This window comes from Triticum aestivum, chromosome 7A, assembly GCF_018294505.1.
Source record: "Triticum aestivum cultivar Chinese Spring chromosome 7A, IWGSC CS RefSeq v2.1, whole genome shotgun sequence".
NCBI classification, from domain to species: Eukaryota; Viridiplantae; Streptophyta; class Magnoliopsida; order Poales; family Poaceae; genus Triticum; species Triticum aestivum.
Genome location: NC_057812.1, coordinates 672561448 through 672568222, shown reverse-complemented (window position 1 = coordinate 672568222; position 6775 = coordinate 672561448). Strand labels below are relative to the sequence as shown.

General features: G+C 46.7%; 1 long non-coding RNA gene across 4 annotated transcripts in view; it reads right to left on the bottom strand.

Annotated features, from left to right (window-relative positions):
• Window positions 1-4370: 4370 nt before the first annotated feature.
• The window catches only part of LOC123149173 (uncharacterized), a 5654-nt gene continuing 3249 nt past the window's right edge, over window positions 4371-6775 (bottom strand). For all 4 annotated transcript variants that reach the window (XR_006474445.1, XR_006474446.1, XR_006474443.1 and 1 more), the window contains 4 exons: window positions 5502-5667; window positions 5296-5375; window positions 4752-4854; window positions 4371-4633 (listed from right to left, as the gene is read on the bottom strand). This is a non-coding gene — a long non-coding RNA (uncharacterized lncRNA). The remainder of the gene's footprint in view (window positions 4634-4751; window positions 4855-5295; window positions 5376-5501; window positions 5668-6775) is intronic.

Here is a 6775-nt window from a genome sequence, read left to right as displayed (position 1 = left end):
ACACACTCACTTGGAGATGCTCACGTACTACTACGGAGTGAGGCTCGTGGTAGTGGTAATACTACTTCACTTTGATTACTATTTGCCCTACTTACAACGGATGGGGAGCAGCTCCTTTTATAGGACCCGGATGGCATTTACGGTGCTACTACTATGAACATGCATAGCACATTCCTATCTACTACTAGGAAACTTCCTGCCGTTCAGCTCAGCCTTTTTACTGGCTAAAGTCTAACACTACTTCTCCACCTCAGCCTTTTTACTAGCTAAAGCCTAATACTCTTTCTCCATCTCAGCCTTTTGGACCGAAGAAAGCCTAGCATAGTATTTAGCTCTTTTTTCAAGCAACGGCAGCTGAGTACTGCCCTGTAGACTGGGTTGGATCAACAATCTCCCCCTCAACCCTGTCGAAGGGGCTTGACGTCGATGATCCTGGGAACTGGCGCCGTGCTCGTCTTTCTTGATCTCGGGGTGCTGCGGTTGTCCCGCAGGCTCGCTGAGAAGTTCCCCCTAGGCGTCGCAACCTGTGTGGATCGCCAACGTTGTTGGCGTCGAACAGGTCTGGCCGCTCTGTAGGCGGGGTCACAAACTGCCCAGAAACCACCTCACTCTTGGGTGTCAGTGTTAGTGGGGTCGTAGTTCCTGATGTTACACTGCCCGGGAACTCTTCCCGGGGTAGTTGTGTCAGACGTCATGCTACCCGGGAACTCCCTTCCCGGGGATGACTCGTCGGACACTGCACTAACCGGAGTGGCTTTTCCCAAGCTAGCAGACTCCTTGTCACTCTTCCCAACAAACTTGCTTGTCAGGTCTCCCCCGGCAGTTGTGAGTCGTGCCTCCCGCACGGACTCGATGGACCCCGAGCGTGTCGGGGTTGCGGCGTGGCCGACCATAGAGCACCGTTGCTCCTCCACGGTCTCGACGGTTGCCACCAGCATAGTCGGGGCGTGCCCAACCAGAGAGTGTCGTGCCTCCCGCACGAACTCGATCGACCTCGAGTGTGTCGGGGTTGCGGCGTGGCCGACTAGAGAGCTCCACGCCTCCTGCACGGCCTCGATGGTCGCCAGAGTCATGGTCGAGGCCTTGCCGCCCCATGACCGTCTCTTCATCGCCCCCCAGTTGAGGTCTGTCGAAGAGTGTCGTGTCGCCCACATGGGCTTGCAGGACCCTGAGAACATGGTTGTAGCGGTGTGGCCGACTTGAGAGTGTCGTGCCTCTTGCACGAGCTCACTGGTCGCCAGCATCATGGTCGGGACATGGCCCACCAGATGCGTCATCGCCGTGCCTCCTGACACGGGCTTGTCGAGTCCCGAGGATGTCGGGACCGCGATTATCGTGCCAACTTGCACGGTCTTACCGGGTCCCGAGGATGTCGGGGCCGTGATTGTCATGCCAACTTGCACGGTCTTATCGGGTCCCGAGGATGCTGGGGCCGCGATTGCCGTGCCAACTTGCACGGGCTTGACCAGCGTCGCAGGGGACGTGGTTACCGGAGTGTGGTTCCCCCACACCCGGGTCTTCATCTCCTCCCAGTCGTAGGCCCCCGAGAATGCTGTTGTCGGGGAAATCGCTATCGATGTTGGGAGGGGATCAGTTGAAGAGCTTCGTGCCTCCTGCACGGACTTGACGGTTGCCGGCACCGTGGTCGTCGGAGGTGTTGCGCCCTCCTGCACGGGCGCTGCGCCCTCCTGCATGGTCTCGACGCAAGTCATCATCATTGATGGCCCATCGTCCTCTTCAGCCCGCACGAGATTTGCCGCGGCTGCGACATCCTCGTCAGCCATCCTCTTGCGGCACTCACGGGCCCAGTGGCCCTTGATGCTGCAATATCGGCACTTTTCTCGGTCGTCGTTGCCGGCACCTCGTCCGGCTCCGCCCTGGGTGCGACCACCGCCTCTGCCGGTGTCGCCTCCGTTGCTCGGGGCACCTCCACCACGTCCTTGACGCTTCCTCGCCTCCCAGTTCTTCGAGAATAGGAGTTGTCCGCCGCCGAAGGTCTCGCGGCCGTCATCAAGGCAGTCCTCGACCACCCGCAACCGGCATGTGAGCTTCTCGATGGAGAGCTCGATCAGGTCAAGCAAGGTCTCGATGGAGACCTCTATCTGAGCGAAGCGAGGTGGCACGACGCGAAGAAATTTCCGCACGACTCGCGTCGTCCATGGTGTCGTCGAGCACTCGGAGCTACGACGCAAGGCTGGAGATTCGCATGGCGAAGTCGTCAACGAGCTCGCCCTCCTTGAAGGCAATGTTCTTGAAGTCCGCCCGCAGCTTCTGCGTGTTCGCCTCGCGCACGCGGTTGCCTCCGAGGCGCTAGGTACGGATGGCTTACCATGCCTCCTTGGCGCTTGCCTTCGCCGCGAGCATGCCATGCATCTCCGGCGGCATGGCGCACATAAGCGCCGCCACGGCTTTCCTGTCCTCCTTTCTCTCGACCAGGTCATCCTCCATGGGAACCCAAAGGCTCGCTGCATGGAGGTTGCACTCCATGATCAACACCCACTCGCTGTAGTTCGAGCGCGTGAGCATCGGGAAGGTGATGGGCACGCTACCGCTGATTGCAGTCTCGCGCACGATCTCCCTAACCACAACCTCACCGCGATGGTCGTGCATGGACCGGATGCGCCCTCGCCGCTCCTCCGGAGGCGGCGACCGGGAGCCGTCCTATGATGGCTGCGACTTGGAACCACCCGAGGTGGTGCGCTGCTGCTTTCCTTGTGCACCGGCCATGGCTACTGTAACATGAGGCTCTGAAGCCAATTGTTAGCCCAAAACTACTGGCTAGCTCTCTCTTGTACAATAACAGAGTTACCAAAATAATCTACAGCTGCACACTGAGCTAGGAGAGCAAAAACAGCCTAAGTAGCAGCTAGTGCAAGCTAGCACGACACAAGCAACGCTCACACACACTCACTTGGAGATGCTCACGTACTACTACGGAGTGAGGCTTGTGGTAGTGGTAATACTACTTCACTTTGATTGCTACTAGGTGGCGCCTCCTGATGCGGGCATGTCCGCACTCATCTTGTCTTCGCACATTAGATTCACTAATAGAAAACAGGGCTTTGGTCACGGGGCAGTTTTTACATTAGTCCCGGTTTAGTCAAGAACCGGGATTAACGTGAGCATTTATCCCGGTTCGTGCGGCTAAGGCATTAGTCCCGGTTCACCTGGGACCTTTAGTACTGGTTGGTGCCACCAACCGGTACTAATAGGTTTTGAGGCATTAGTACCGGTTCATGGCACGAACCGGTACTAAAGGTTCCATTTTCAAACTCCCCCCTGACCGCCTTTTCAATTTAAAAAAAAACAAAAGAAAATGATGAAAATGTCAAAAAAAATAAAAAAATAAGTTTCTCATGTGATATGTGGTTTACTTGTTGGAAAAATTTACAAATATGAATTTTGACTTTATTTGCAAAATCTCTCTGGAATTTGTAAAATTGGCATAACTTTTGCATACGAACTCGGATTAAAAAAATTATATGAAAAATCATCTACTCGAAAAGTTACATCCGAATTTAACAGGGTGGCCCCATTAAAAATTTTCAAAATCCTCAAAAACCTAACAGAAAAAAAGTTACGGGGCTTTTAAGATCTAGAGTGGAAAAAATCGAAAAAATTACTAGTCAAATCTGGTCAAACAGTGGTCAAACTGTCGTCAAACAATGGTCAAACTAATTATTCTAGAATATTAGTGTTACTAAATAATTATTTCAGTTATTTTGGATTTTGGTCAAATCTGGTCAAACTGTGGTCAAACTAATTATTCAAGAAATATTAGTGTTACTAAATAATTATTGTTTTTTAAAACAATAGTTTCAAACTCAAACAGTGAAATGTGTCACTTCATGCTCAAGCAAAATTCATGAAGGTTAATAGGATTGACATCTTACTATTGTCAGGAAAACAACAAGTGCAGACTTGGAAACGAGAGAGAATAGAACCCGGAAGTTAAGCATGCTCAGGCTGGAGGAGTGGGAGGATGGGTAACCGTTCGGGAAGTTAGATGATTTGAAATGATGAGGGGTGATTAGAGGATAAATTGAGCAGTGATGAGAGGTGGTGATTACACACTAGAGGTTAAAATAATTCAGAAATTTGAAAATTCAAAAAAAATTCAAAAAAATCATAAAATTACCAACCAGGACTAAAGGTGGAGCTCCACGTGGCCGCGCCCTTTAGTCCCGGTTCATATAAGAACCGGGACTAAAGGGGAGAGGCATTAGTACCGACCCTTTAATCTCGGTTCGAAAACCGGGACTAAAGGGGCCTTACCAACCGGGATAAAAGCCCCTTTTTCTACTAGTGATTCCCATACTCGGTCCTCGCTCTCACTCATATACATCAATATAGATGTATGCTATAGCATTTAAGATCTCTTCCTCTTGTGGATGTAACCATATAAAATATATTCATTACAACAATTCCTTGATGGGTTTGCCAACTGAAGAGGGGAGCGGGAAAATAACTTAATTTAATATTAACTATTTGTTGGTTTGAAGCCAAACTTTAACCATACAAATGAAGAGAAAAGATGAGAAACATAAGACATTCCAGATTTTATTAGTGAGCATTTTCTGGACATAAAAGCTCAGTCGCTCACATTGATAGCCATCATCTTATCTAGAACAGTCTACAAAAGCATATATTGAGATCCAGTTAGAAAGAAAACAATCATAAGTATGTCCAAACCCAAAAAATCAATGTAATATCTTTTAACGAAACTATATCAAGACTATGCCCAATCTCACCTTTTATGGCATTTTATCTAGATTCTTATGGAGGCACTCGGTGTGTAGTACAACCTAATCAACTTTGCCTAACATAAGCCTTGTTTCTTTCTACAACTTGTCGCTGGCCACCAGGTTCATAAAGGAAAATAATAGAAGAAAAGAAATCAGCAGTCAAGTCAACACAACTTATGAACTGCAACTAATAGGTGTAATCGCAACAAGAATTAAAATGTGATTTATAGTTTTATCAATGTTTTGTGACCGAAAATAACTTTGAGCATTGATTTTACCAACAAAATGTGAGTTATACGCCACAAAGAGTATGCCATTGGATGCGTATTTCAATGAACTTTCCAATGATATATTTTTTGATGACGTATAACTCATATATTGTTGACCAATAAGTCAAAGTTTCACACAAAAGACACATCAATACAATGTATGCAATCTTCTCAAAATGTACAGACCAGGAAAGACGGAATGGAGTAACAGATATCCACCGCCTGTTCTTCAACTGGAAAGAAAAGATTATGAGACTGAAACCACCAACGAGTGCACGCACCTGAGTCCATTGACACAACCTCGCTCTTCTTGGTGGCAGCCTCCTTATAGAATGAGGTGTCTATAATTCTGAAGACAACACTAAAATTCATAGAATGAGGTGTCAATAATCGGCGAACTGACACACACACCTCCAAAATGGTATACTCGTCTAAAAGTATGAACTTTCAACTTGTAGAGTTCGTAAAATGTTTCAGCTAGATTTACCTGAATGGGTGAAACATGATTCTTAAACAGGGGCGAAGGGAGATCAATCAGGAGGATACAGGGTTTGAACTGTATCTTGCTGAGTAGTAGTGTCCACTGTATTCGTCCTCCTGATCCTCTTCTTGGTCCAGATCCCGTTGGCAGCGTGAAAGATGCTTTTCATTCTCTACAATGAAAAGGGGAGCAAGGAAATAATAAACTTAGAATAAGCTAGCAGAAGAAGTTTCTGACTTGCATCTAAATGCCTCCCATCCTCCATTCATATGTCTTGTTAAATGTGAATTACTAAAAATCAGAGAATTTTGCCTTGGAACTAAAAGAATAAACAAAATAGGTCTCAATGGAAACAAAAGGACATAGTAATATATATGTGAGTAATGAGGATTCTCGTTTTTATTATTGCGGTATCTCTATGCCAATATCCCTACTAAAGAATAACATATAGGACATTTAGTAGCAGTGCAAAAGTCTGCAACACCAACAATGCATGAAGTGCCTAAACCATATTTAAAAAAAGCGCTAGGTGTTAATTGTGCGTTTTGCAACCTATGCGCAGTTATGCACAGATTAAGCGTAGTTATGCGCAATGCGTTTTGTCAACGCCTAGAGCCTAGGCGCGCTTAAGCGCTCGCTTAGGCGTGCCTTTTTTAACTATGGACTAAACCATCCCCCGCCCCAACAAAAAAAGTTTATCAAGTATTTATGCTTTATCTCTCCACTTCCATTTGCTAATTATAATATAGCCAACAAAAAGTCCAGGATCAGTTTAGCAGCAAGCACAACCCCACGAATTTGAACCCTAACTTGGGTTTCAACACTTTTGGCATGCTTGTCTAAATAAATTGGAATTACATAGGACCAGAAGTATGCACATTCTTCAGAACTAAAACTGATCCACATTTCCATGTCTAGGAATGCAACAATTCAGTTTAGACATCCAATCGCAGTTAGGTTCAGGTTCATGCTATTTTACATGGCCAGCAACAGCAAATGGAAGGCCTTCGCCTTAGGGAACTACTTGTACGTATGTATGTCCTCTGAATAAACTGAATAAAATCACCACGTCGCTATAATATGGTGTCCCATTCTCATCCTTGTATGACTTTTCTCCTCCCAAAATCAAATCTTTCTGAACCAAAACAGAAAGAAATTCGTTTCATTTACTTTTAGCAACATGTAACAAAAATAAATTGATAACATAAAGCCTACTAAATCTTCCTTTGGTGGAATCTGCACTTTCATCTACCCAAAAGGGAACAAGTTTGCACAATAAA